At 36.0% G+C, this 13,619-nt stretch overlaps 1 non-coding gene across 1 annotated transcript; it reads right to left on the bottom strand.

The window, feature by feature from the left end:
• Positions 1 to 256: 256 nt before the first annotated feature.
• Positions 257 to 364, bottom strand: LOC148110398 (U6 spliceosomal RNA). Its single transcript, XR_015724090.1, has one exon. It is a non-coding gene; the product is annotated as a U6 spliceosomal RNA (small nuclear RNA).
• Positions 365 to 13,619: the final 13,255 nt, after the last annotated feature.

Raw genomic sequence — 13,619 nt, 5'->3', positions numbered from 1 at the left:
TCTCTCCTCACATGGAGGCATGGTGTCTCTCTCTCTCTCTTTTTCTTTCTTTCACTCTCTAAAATAAATAAATCTTTTTTAAAAAAGTACCTCTTACCCCATTTATCTAAAATGCCACTTTAATCATTCTAAAATTAGCATATGCTTTTATCTATTTGTTAGACTCCTATCCCACTAATCTACTTACAAATTCCTGTCCCACTAATATAATGCTTTTATTACTAGAATTCTGTTCCATATGTAGTAGGCAAGGCCATCCATTCATTTTCTTTTATAGATTTATGTTGGTTATTTTTGCACAGAGGTCATGCTCACCCTCACTGTATCATTATAATTTTAGTGTATGTGCTGCCCAAATGAGTACTTACTATGAGTATTTATTTTTAAATATTCACTCTTCTTTGTGGATTTTAGAACAGGTTTTAAATTTCCACAAAAAACCTATTTTTTTTTTTTTTTGCTAGCATTGTGCTAAACTAATAGATTATTTTGGAGAGAACAGACATCATTAAAATATTAAACCTTCTCATTTATGAACAAAGAATTTTCTCCCCATTTATTTAGGTTTTCTTTTATAGCTTCCAGTGAAGTCTTATTAGGATTATTCATAAGTATTTGATGTGATTATTACTATCATAAACAGACCTCTTGTTCTCTTTTATTTTCTAATTGGCTTATGAATATGAATAAAAGCTACAGGTTATTATATGATGAGTTTGTATTTGGCCATCTTGATTAAAGTCCCTTATTTACCCCTTTGAGGTTTTCATACAAATGTTGATATTATCTGTATACTGTCACAGTTTTATAACTTCCTTTCCAATATTTGAGTTGTTTTCCTTGTTTTATTACATTGGCTGGGACCTCAAGTTGAAGGCTGAACACTTCTTCTTCTTGTCCATATGGGCCTGCTTCTAATAGTTTATCATTGAGAGTAATGCTTGATGCAGGACTTTGGTAGATCCTTTTATAAAGTTGAGGAAATTACTTGATATATTTTTTATTTTACCAAAAGCTTTAAAAATTGTTATAAGCATCTTGAATTCATTTAGAATGCTTTTTCAAAATCAAGTAAGACAATCAAATGGTTTTTCCTCCTTTAATGCATTAATATAGTGCATTCCGTTGAAAGATTTATAATGTGAAGCCATTTTTGCATTCCCAAGATAAAGCTCTACTTGGTCATGCTATTTTTTTTTTTTTACAGTACATTGTTGGATTTAATGTGTTACCATTTTATTATTTTGAATCTACAGTCTGTCTTTTTAAAATAGAAACTTCCTGTTTTGAGAAGATTTTTTAATACTTGCTCATAAAATAGCCTGGGTCTGGAGCTGTTGATGAGGACTAGTAGGGGGCAAGTCATTATTTCGTTACCATTTCAATGTAATGTAATACTACTTTTTTGTCTTCTTAAGTTTTCCAGGTCTTCTTTTGCCAATTTTAGTAATTTTTAAATCTTGTATAGATGTAATCCTGTATAGTCGTATTTTTTAAATCTGTGCCTTATTTTTCTTAATTGTAATTTTCAAAGGTTTATCCATTTCTTATGACCTTTTACTGAATTATTTTTTTGATTTTTGAATCATATCAATTCATCAGTTATTTTAATTTGCTTTATTTATTAATTGCTCTATTTACCTTACTTGATTCCTTTCTTGGATTTATTTTTGTTCTTGGTTTAGATTGTTGGATTGATTGCTTAGTTCTTTTATTTTAAATCTAATTTTTAAATAAACACACTGAAGATGACAAATTTTCCTCTGAGTACAGCTTTGTCTATGTATCACAAATTATGATATGTTATGCTCTTATTTTGAATCAATTCTAAACATACTTTTTTCAGTCTCTGCTATTATAACTTTCATTTTCTTCACTTATTTAATATGCTGCAGATTAGGAAACCTTTTCATTCCTCTCATACTCAGGAGAGATAGGATATTTATTCCCTGAAAATACAAAAGCCCTGCAGACTAGAGCAATCACGCAATCACTAGAGATTGAATAATACACAATATTTATGAATATGAACCCTTAACTTGCTACCTAAAACAAATATTATACATTTAATGGTCTCTGTTGTTCCAAAAAGACTTAACACTCTTTTGAGAAAGAGAAGAACAAGGGCCACTTGAGACTGGAATTGAATTCAAAGGGTGGCACTAAGCAAGATCACATTATTACTATTATTTTCATTTCTAGGCTTTAGAAAAAGGCTATTTCTAAGTACGCTTAAAGTCCAGTACCATCCATTTCATTGATTTTTTTTTTTTTTTTTTTTTAGGTTAATGGTTCCCTCCCATTGCCCTGAATGAACACAAAGCCCTAAATTGGTAAGGAAGTCTGTTGGACTGCTAGGAAATATTTCTCAGTGCCTGGGAAAGGAAGACTTGGTTAGATGGTGTGAAATTCAACCGTGGGATTCATATCTCTGGTAGGTTATGCTGTTTCTAACAAAACCATTGTGCACACTCATATCCTCTCTTGTATCACCTTAACACAGGATTCTGCTAATGTAACTAAGGTGTTTCACACAAAACCCAGTTTTGCAGACATTTTATTTTTTGATGCTTTGATTATCACCTTTTAGCTCACAGGGTTTGAGAGAGCTAGAAACTGTTTTTTTTTTTTTTTTTTTTTGCAGTGCACAGACTTTCTGTTTCCCTTACTCTTCATACACATTTTTGAAGATGATTGGCTGTGAATCTAATCTTGTTAGCACCGTGACCTTTTCACCACCACGTTTTAAGAACTACCTGTTAGACCACTGCATAATACCATTAGGAAGTAAAAGGCATGGAGTATCCGAAGTTATCAGGCAGAACAGTATTTGTTCCCCATTGATATATATCTAACAAAACATTACGTAGAATACTTTCTACCTGCTTTAAACAATTGGGATTAATTCTCCTTTTCATTTTACGATAAATAATATTTACACTTCAATTAAAATTTAACTGAAGTTGGCAAGCTGCGGAAGTTCTGAAGTTTGTGAGAGTCCAGAAACCTTCATTATTTTACTTGGACACTGACTTTAACCTTAGCTGTAAAGCTACATTGGTCTGGTTTTTTCCCACTTAGAATGCACTGATCCTTGTGCACTACAGAGGAATTGATAAAGTAAATGTGACAATGGAGTTATTGATGTGACATTGCCCCTAAGTAAAGAAAGAGAAAGAGAATGCTTCGCAAAGAACTCACCATGCCTATAAAGAATGTTCTGGATCCCTGGTGGTAGAAGTAGATTGTGACGCCATGCACTGATTTTAACTGGAAAATTACTCAGCTCTCTACTTAACCCTGACTGTGTGGTTGTGTGCTGGCTTGTAAAAATGAAGCAGGTTTAATTTGTAAATGTTAATGGTCATTACAAACTAAAAATAAATAAATAAATAAATAAATAAATAAATAACTTCATTTAAAAAGTAAATTCTAGATAAGAAGTAATAGCCACCATCTGGCAAATAATAAAGCCCTGACAATGAAATACTAAGAATTCTAAGGAAAGAGATGTGCAAGAATTTTTCCTAAGAGTTCTATATTTGTAACTACTGTTATTCTTTTATGAGAAAAGCAGAAACTTCTGTCTTTGATTCTTAGTTAGTAAATATTATGGAATATTAAGTTAAAGAGGTTTTATATTTCCACTTACATAAAACATTTGCTCACTTAAATTACAGTCAAGGCAATGACTGAAGATCAAAACCCAAATACAGTTTTCGGAAATACAGTTTTCGTCGTCACTTGGTCCAAGTCAGAGTACTTGATCTTCTTATCTTCAGGGGGATTTTCAGTGTGAAAGCAAATTATCTTAAGCACAATCACATCCTCTTATCATGGTAAAATTAACCTTATTTTGAGGAGAGAGGTTGCTGTGGTATCTCAGGAAACTTCTAAGTGTGAATTAAAAAGTCTTCACTTCCTTAATTTAAATACTTCCTCATATTTTCCTATTGTCAATTTACTAACAGAGGTTGTATTTTTCAAAAATGACTTTATAATTAAAATGAAATGTTAGCCCATCTGATCTTCCCTCCATTTGTTAGTTTTATAGCAGATAGCAAAACAAACAAAAACCAAAACCCACCATGGGAAATAAAATGTAAAAAAGCCTATATTTCTTTCCTTGGCATAATGAAATTGGGTTTACATAGGGAAAGTAGTTCAATTACTTTGGTTAAAAATGTTAAGTCTCTCGATAGTGCTGTGTCGGTCAAAAAGGCGGCGCTGTTGGTGAATATCGTCTACGCAGCAGGTGTCGCAGGAAAGATGCATGTGGTCACAGCAGCTCTTCCCATGCTCTTTGTGCATGTAGATTGTCTTTTGATTGTTGTTGCGGTTGTTACTGATGGTGCCTGTAGCTACTCTTAACCCAGTCCTGGAAATGCACAATGGCCCCAGTCTTTGAGCTTTTCCTAGGGCTGCCTGCCAGCTCCTATGTAGGCTGCCCTGGTTTCTTCGTTATCGACATTTCTCTTACAAACTCACCCCAGAGCATCAAAAAATCATATTTTTTTCTATCTCCATTCTTATTCCTCTAGAGTTCCCTGAACAACTGTCTGGACAGCCTGTTCATATGCAGTTATTACTTACAGACACTCCATCGAAAGTGGTGACGTAGTTAGCTTTCTTTCATTGATAAATCTGTCTTCACAGCGAGTAAATCACGGAATAGACCACCAATTAATAATGACAAGCCATTCATTCCCATAACTTTAAAAGCATTCAGTTAACTTTTTTGTTCTATGTTCCTTTTGGATTTTAAGTTACTATCTGTGAGAAATTCTCTGAGTGACCAAACTCTCTCGGAGTGGCTAGAATCCAGGCAAATTTCGTTTATATTTTTCTTCCCCCTCCCTTTTTATCTTAGTTTTCTTATTTTATTTTGGAATAGATAATAAATAATTTGTGTTCCATTTACATGATTCCATCTACGTTTGTGGAAATACATCACCATCGATCCTAAAAGAAAAGCTAGTTTTAATTGCATGTGCTAATTCCTTTGTATGCAGTCTTTCATGGCAACTTTATGAGGAATGAATGCTATTATTATGAGTCCTGTTTTTGCTAATAGGCATGAAGAGGTTAATTAACTACCCAAGGTCATACAAAGAGTAAGTAGTAAAACCAGGCTTCGAACCTCCTTGTCACCCCAGAGCCTCAGGTTTCTTTCTGTCTCTCTGGGTCTTTCTCTCTAATTCTCTCTTTATGAACTGACTATCTGCTAGCAACTCTTCGAATGTTCTATATGTATTAACTCATATAATCTTCATAGTAACTTTTAAAATAAGCACAAATATTACATATTCTATATAGATAAGAAAACTGAGGCCTAAAGAGGTTATTTTGCTCACGTCAACACAATTGGTAGGCAGACAAACTAGAAGCCTAAGCATTTAGTTCCAGAATCTGTGTTCTTAACTTCGATGTTATATTCTCTTTCATTGGAAAAAAAAAATTCTCACAGTAAAAAAATGCAATTTCTGTAATAAAAATATACCTCTATGAAGATATACTTGCAGAAATAGAATATAAGTTATTTTTTCGACTGTATCTTTATTTCCCACCTCTGTTGCCAATATTTTTTTAATTATCAATTTCCCAAGGGGCATGTATCTTTATTTCCTTTATCTTTATTTCCCACCTCTGTTGCCAATATTTTTTTAATTATCAATTTCCCAAGGGGCATCAATTTCCCAAGGGGCATTTCATTCCCAAGAGAATGAAACGACAACCTCTGTTGCCAATATTTTTTTAATTATCAATTTCCCAAGGGGCAAAACCTGTGAATATTTGTATTCTACATACGTTTCAGATTCATCCCAGTTAATCGTGATTAGTGTTTTTCTAGTCCTTAAATTTGTATGTGACTTATTCATTTCTAAAAGGACTCAATTAAAAAGAGGGGAGATATTTAGGTATGAGAATGGAATTCAGGCAGATGGCAACTCCAGTCTGGGGAGGGATAAGGGATAAAGAAATCTGTCAGAAACAGAAAGATGAGTTAAAAACCCTGGGACCTATCCATACCCAGGTCACATTTATAGTATGAGGTGGACCTTTAGCCACTGATGGCCAAATAATTATTCCAAACATAGGCCTCATAATGCTACGATTAATAATACCTCATAGTAGTAGGATTATAATGAACTTGTCATTGTTATTGTGTAGTGGAAAGAAGCATCATCGTTTCACCCAGTGTGACTATTTGGTTCATGCTTGTCATCCCCTCCATTCTATAAACTCTGTCATTCAGGTGCTGGGCCTGTTTTTAAATCACTAGTGTATACCATCATCAGTGTGTGCTCAATGTTGAGCACAGAGAGGGCCCTCAATAACTACCAAAGGAGTGGATGAATGAATGCAGACACATAATAACGACTGAAGTTCAAGTGCCCATCAGCCTGAACTCAACCCCTTGTGCACCAGACACAAAGCTGAGTGCATCAACATGAGTCCATCTCACCAGACAACGCACCAGTGATGCTACTGTGGCTCCTGTCTTGGTGGAATGGCTGGGTCATGACTGGGACAGAAACTGACCAGAGCTTGTAGAGCTGTTTACTCCTTGCCCCTGTTTACTCCTCGATTTAAACTAAAACAGTCACTCTCCCTTAGCAGATTTGGCCCAGTGGATGGCGCCTTCTGTCTTAACACCATCTCTCTACTTCCTCTCCAGGACACTGCTCTGAGTTTTCCTGTTGCATTAGACATTTGCTGGTAGACTTCTTGGCGGATTCCTTCTCTTCTCAGCTTCTTGTATTTTTGTTCTTTTAAATGGTGCTTGTCTTTAGAAGAGCAGACTTGTAGAATTTTGATCATATCCCGTTTGTCAGTTTTCTTTTAGGGAGTATGCTTTTAGGGTCTCATCTCAGAAATCTTTGCCTGATGTGAGATCACGCACATTTTCCTCACTGTTGTCTCCAAGATATTTATAATGTGAATTTAGCAGTTAGGTCTGTGATGTCTTTTGAGTTAAGTTTTGTGTATGGGGTGAGATAGGAATCGAAATTCATTTTTACATAGGGATGTCCATTTATTCCAGGACTATTTGTTGAGAAGATGGTCTTTACTACATTGCCTTTGAATCTTTGTCACAAATCAGTTATCTAAGAGAATGAAAGGACAAGCTCCCAACAGAGAGAAAATATTTGAAGATCACATATTTGACAAGGACTCACCCCAGAATAAAAAAGGAACTCTCAAAATACCACAGTAAGAAAACAACCCTATTACAACACGGTGGAAAAAAAAAAAAAACAAAAAAAAAAAACCAAACTACCAGACATTTCGGCAGAGAGAATATTTGAAAGGCAAAGAAACATAGGAAAAAAATGCTCAACATCATTAACTATTGAGGAAATGCAAATTAAAACCATAGTGAGTTACTGGACACAGAGAAAATGGCTAAAATAAAAATTACTGATAATATTAAATGCTGGTGAGGATGTGGGATAACCCATACGTTGCCGGTAGGAAAGCAAAGATAAAAATAAGAATGTTGCGACCGTGTTAAATTTTCTTTCCTTAGTTTCTTATGACAACAGATATGTCATTTTTCAAAACGACTTTAACTTCAAGGCATGTATTGCCTTATTTGCAGTATTAGGTTACAGAGATCATCTATTTTAAATAGGAAGAGCACAAAACAAGATCTATTTAAAAAACAATGTCATATTTTGGATGTGATATAAAATATAAAAATAAGAGAAATTCAGGAAAAAGATGAGATTGATTAATTTTTTCTCTGTGCCTTTCTTACTGGAATTACTTGAGAATAAATAGTTCTTTAGAACTAGCAGGACAAACGAGATCCTCCTCACTGCCAAATCCCTGAGCTTCTCAAGTTCAAAAGGACTATTCGGCTATTGCCTGGAGCCATTTTCCTCATTGTTGGTGACAGCACATGAGTGGTTCATTTTCTCTTTTACAGTGCTCTGCCCTTTAGCTAATTCTGAATAAAACTGCTACACTTGTTTGGTGAGAATTTTTTCAACATTCCTTGCTGAACATATCCACTGTTCACACCCAGACCATATTACGTTCAGAGGCTAAAGACAGCTTCCAAAACACAAATGCAAAAGAAAATGGAAATGTAATGATGAGAGACCTTAACATTAATGCGCCAGTCTGACTTGAATTGTTTATTAATCTGACCTTCCCTTTCCAGCGCCAGCTCAGGCTCTGTAAGAAGACATTTAGGATGAAGTTTCCAAACAATTCACACAGGCCAAGGGTCAACTTATAGTTTTAAGCTTATATTTGAGACCTTACAGAATTAAGTAATGCTTCTCACAGGTCAAAACATCACATTCTGGTAAGCATTTGCCTAACGTGTGAAGAAAGAGGCATATAAAACATAAAATAGTCCTGACCTATTCAGCACTGCGAGTGTAAATAGTCAACATTCACCATTTCGCCTGATTGTATTTGGTGCTGTTTCTCTTAAAATACTTTCCAGACATAAAGTTCTGCTACTTAAAATTCAGGCATAAAAACATTTGCCTGAAACTGATTTATATCTAAACTTTCTACCAATGTGCATGTGTCAGTGCCTGACATGACTTCAGTTTATCGTCAACACACAGATAGGAAAACTCATGCATAGACCATATTTATTGAATTATTTCCTATCATAGCCTCATTGAAATGCAAAATGCTTACTGCTTAGAAAAACATATAAATCAATTACCCTAATCTGGAACTTGCAGGCAGGATATCAAATGAAAATTTTAAGGTCTTATTTTATCTGGATATGAAATTGAGAGCTGAGAAATATGAGTTTATCGAGGACATGTTTAGTTTGTTATAGAAACAATGCATTCTCGTGACCAAAAAAATCATATTCTTTTATGTAGAAGTACCTTCTGTTGACTTTCTCATCTTTAGCTCATTTGCAGTAACTGCTAACTCCTGACTTTGAGTGTAAGGTGGGAAAGAAGATGTGAGAAAAGAAAAGGGTAGATCAGATTTGAAAAGCTTGAGTGTGAGGAGCTTTGGGGACTTTAATTAGAGATCCTCAGGAAGGACTTGAGCCTGAGGATATGGTGGTATTGGGGAGAAACCCAAGCTAAAAATGCAGATTTGTGTGAAAAGCATATTGCTGATCCAAGAAGCTACATAAATGGGGAGAGAAAACCCACTATGTGTACGGGTAAAGACGTGAGGAAAGCAACCTTGGGTACACCAACATTTATGGGATGTATAGAAGACAAGTCCATGAACAGAAGGGAAAATAGAAGACAAAAACAAGACATGGTGTCCAAAAATAAATAAATAAACAAACAAATAAATAAATAAATAAATAAAGCCAAAGGAGTAAAGAGTTCAGGGAGGAATGATTTGCCCCTAGTATCATCAGATGATGCTGAGACATCAGGTAAGATAAGCATCCCAAAGTCTTCATTTGTTTTAGAAATTAAGAGATCATGGGTGAGGTGGGCCGGTAGATTTTGGCAGCACGGTGTGACTGGGCAGTGAGTCGTAGGAGGCAGTCTTTCAGTTAGCCTTACGGGGTAGAGAAAGAAATGCCATACTCACAAGTGCTAAAATGCAGGTGGAGGATTGTTTTTTTCCCTTCAAAGAACAGAGAGCCCTAAGCTTATTCCCTTAGAGTCAGAGTCAGAGCTAAGGGAGCAATGATATTGCAGGTTTTTACCTTGTGAGCAAACAGTAACACCTTGTGTCCAGGGAAACAAGTCCGTGTTCTCTTAAGAAAGCTTCTGTAGATAACGCGGGAGGAGTCAGACCAAGGGAAGGCATAAAAGACCGATCTACAGTCCCTACCAAAGAAAGCGGTTTGACCTTACTGAAAAAGGGAACATTCTGACAGAGGCCTAATTTGGAAGGCAAAGGTGGGGTAAGGGACAGCTTGGAAATACTTCCTTCCCATCTTCTTCAGTGCGGAAAACAGCCAGGTGCGGCAGCCCTGGGAAACCAAGAACAGGCAGAAACTCCACAAAGCAAAATTTATGAACAGCTGAGCTTGTCCTGACACAAGGCATTATTTATTGCCCAATTTTTTACCACCGCCATCACCAACAAAAAAATACTTTCATCTAATCTTATAATTTTATTTGAGACAGTTTTCAACTGGGCTTAGGCTCAACACACCGTCTTTCCCAAAAACTCAAAAAAAAAAAAAAAAAACCCTAAAGTTAATTTAAAGTAGACACCTATTTAAAAAAAATATTCCTGACGCACGTAATTTGTGCAGTTACCTATAAGATGGCACACTATTTGATAATATTCATGTTGTAAATAAAAATCAATGACAAAAATAATTTTTCCTTTGAATAACTGTAATTTAAACATAATGTTTAAAAGACTATTTTATATGATAGATGTCTTCTAAATTAGGTATTTCTCCAGATGCCCAGCTACATTGCCAATGCCCAAATTTACAATAAGGCTCTTTAGACTATTTGTATTCCAATAACCATAATCTAACAGGAACAGGAGTCAGGAAGATAACATATGGATGTGTCCGATACTTAAGCATTTGTTGTGGCTTTTGTTCTTAAAAGCAGAAAGAGTTTAGTTCTCTTCCTCCGGAGTGGTGCACATTCAGAATAATTTTCCGTGGTTAGAGGATGCTGCAAGAAAGGTTCTTTTGTTTTCAGGAGATTTTGTTACAGTCATTCATTTTTTTTTTTTTTTTTTTCTGGCAAAGAGAGATGAAGCCGGTTAGGATGCTCTGATCATGAGGACAGTTTTAAGACAGGAGGTCCCAAGAAATGGATGGCTTAACTCTCCGAGGAGAAGCTGGCTTTCTCCCTGTGAGCCAGCCTCATCACAAAGATAACGTGTTCCTGATGATTAAATAAATTTCATGGATTTTTCTTTTTCTTTTTTTTTGATCATAAATTAGATCTTTAATGGCAATAGAATATAAATAGCAGGAAAATCGTGATTTTTAACAACATAGTTTTGGCAAACTATATGACTTTATGAATTTTGTTATAATAATATTTTTATTATATTATGTTAGTCACCACACAGTACATCCCTGGTTTTTGATGTAAAGTTCGATGATGCATTAGTTGCGTGTAACACCCAGCGCACCATGCAATACGTGCCCTCCTTACTATTTTTCTACACTTGGAATGACCTGGAGCTATGAATATAACCATGAAGATGGTATGTCTGTAGCACAATAAGGACTTTTACCCGAGTCTTTTCCCATGGCGGTAGGAATGTTTGTTTATCAGTGCTTCTTAGTGGGGTAACTTATCTCTGATCATCTAGATAGGCTTTTTTTTACTTTTATTCTCTGTATTGTGGTAAAATAGACATAATATAGAATTGGCCGTTTCAACAATTTTTGTATGTACAATTCAGTCACAGTAAGTACATTTATGTTATTGTATAACCATCACTATCATGCATCGCTAGAACTTTTTTATCTTCCCAAACTGAAACTCTGTACCCATGAAACAAAAACTCCCCTCCTTTCCTCCTCCCAGACCCTGGCAACCACCCTTCTACTTTCTTTCTCTATGAATCTGACTACTCTAAGTACCTCACATACGTGAAATCAGACATATTCGTCCTTTTGTGACTGGCTTATTTCACTTAGTGTAATATCCTCAAGGTTCATCCATTTTATAGCATGTGTCTGAAGTCCTTCCCTTTTAAGGTTGAATGGTACTCTTTTATATGTATATGCCGTAAATAATATGCACCTTATAACCTAAGCTGTATGGACATAATACCTAAAAAACAGTATTAAAAACTGAGAATTGGGGCTCCTGGATGGCTCAGTCAGTTAAGTGTCTGCCTTCGGCTCAGGTCATGAGCACTGCATGGGGTTCAGCCCCCAGTGGGGAGTCTGCTTGAAGATTCTCTCCTTCTGCCCCTCCCCCGCTCATGCATGTGCCCAGGTGCATATGCTCTCTCTCAAATAATAAGTAAGTAAGTAAATAAATAATAAATAACATCTTTAAAAAAAACAAACTGAAAATTGAATTGTTGAATTGTGTGAAATGATTTGAATGTATGGAGTTCTAAAAATACAGATTTAATTTAGATAAAAATGCTAATTTAATTTCCTACAAAATCGGAACTTTCTTTAGCTTGGACCAATTGTTAGGAGAGATGGAATGATAACGAGTTTAAACTATGTAAGTATTCAATCATTCAGATAGTTTTAATCTTTCCTATAATGGCTTTGAAATGAGAAACAGAGCTGATGATTGCAAGCACTGTGAATGCACTGTGTGCCGTTAAACGGTACATTCCAGAGTGGTCAATTATATGTTAATTTTACCTCATTAAAGGAAAATGCTATAGGGGTGCCTGGGTGGCTCAGTCGGTTAAGCGGCTGCCTTCGGCTCAGGTCATGATCCCAGAGTCCTGGGATTGAGCCCCACGTCAGGCTTCCTGCTCAGTGGCGAGCCTGCTTCTCCCTCTGCCTCTGCCTGCTGCTCTGCCTACTTGTGCTCTCTCTCCATCTCTCTGTCAAATAAATAAATAAAATCTTTTTTAAAAAAATGCTATAACGGGGGCTCCTGGGTGGTGCAGTTGTTAAGCGTCTGCCTTTGGCTCAGGGCGTGATCCCGGCGATCTGGGATCAAGCCCCAAGTCAGGCTTCTCTGCTAGGAGCCTGCTTCTTCCTCTCCCACTCCCCCTGCTTGTGTTCCCTCTCTCACTGGCTGTCTCTCTATGTCAAATTAATAAATAAAATCTTTTAAAAAATTTTTAAAAATGCTATAACAATGGAAACTTTCTTTAACTTTGTACTGGGATTGTATTTTACTATAAATACACATGTGTTGGTAGACTGTGTTGATACATTTATATTACAATTAAAAGGATTACTTTAATATTCTTTTTTTTAAAGATTTTATTTATTTATTTGACAGAGACAGCCAGAGAGAGAGGGAACACAAGCAGGGGGAGTGGGAGAGAAAGAAGCAGGCTCCCAGCGGAGGAGCCTGATGTGGGACTCTATCCCTGAACGCTGGGATCACGCCCTGAGCCAAAGGCAGACGCTTAACGACTGCGCCACCCAGGCGCCCCTACTTTAATATTCTTAATCATTATTCATGAAAGCAAAGAGGCAGGAAACAAGCTTTGTGGAAATGCCTTTGCACATATGATTCTCTCTGCTCAGAATATTTCCCAAGGTCTGCCCATCTGCAGAGTCCAACTCATTGGCCTTTTTCTTATAGAAACCTTCCCCTTTGGGTAAAAATAAGTTTCCCCTTTTTTGCACCTCTCTATAGCCTTAAGTTCTGCCTAGTTCCTCCTGCTAAACTTAAAGTTCTTTGAGGCCAGGATCATGCTTTCTTCCTCTTTGAATTTGTCAGTCATATAGTAAATGCCCGAGCAATGCTGGTTATGTTGAAACACTTGGAGTTGAATTAATTAAAATTGATTTTCTTGCTCACTGGATTTTGCAAGCCGTTGTTTCATTGTGATTTTTTCTCAAATGTTTCATCCATTTGAAAGAAAGAAAGTGGACATAGAAACTCAAAATTGGACCTGGTTACTTCACGAGGTCATATGCAGCTTGAGTGGAGACACGTATTTGTTGGCACCTTCTCTTTAAGAAGCATGAGTTTGTTGCTTTACTTTGAAATTAGTTGCTAGCCATTTGTTTTGTTTCTTTTTACTTT

This window comes from Ursus americanus, chromosome 3 (assembly GCF_024610735.1).
Source record: "Ursus americanus isolate L20-20 chromosome 3, mUrsAme1.1.p, whole genome shotgun sequence".
NCBI lineage: Eukaryota > Metazoa > Chordata > Mammalia > Carnivora > Ursidae > Ursus > Ursus americanus.
Note: the sequence above shows the minus strand (reverse complement) of the source record. Positions and strands in the feature narration are given on the sequence as shown.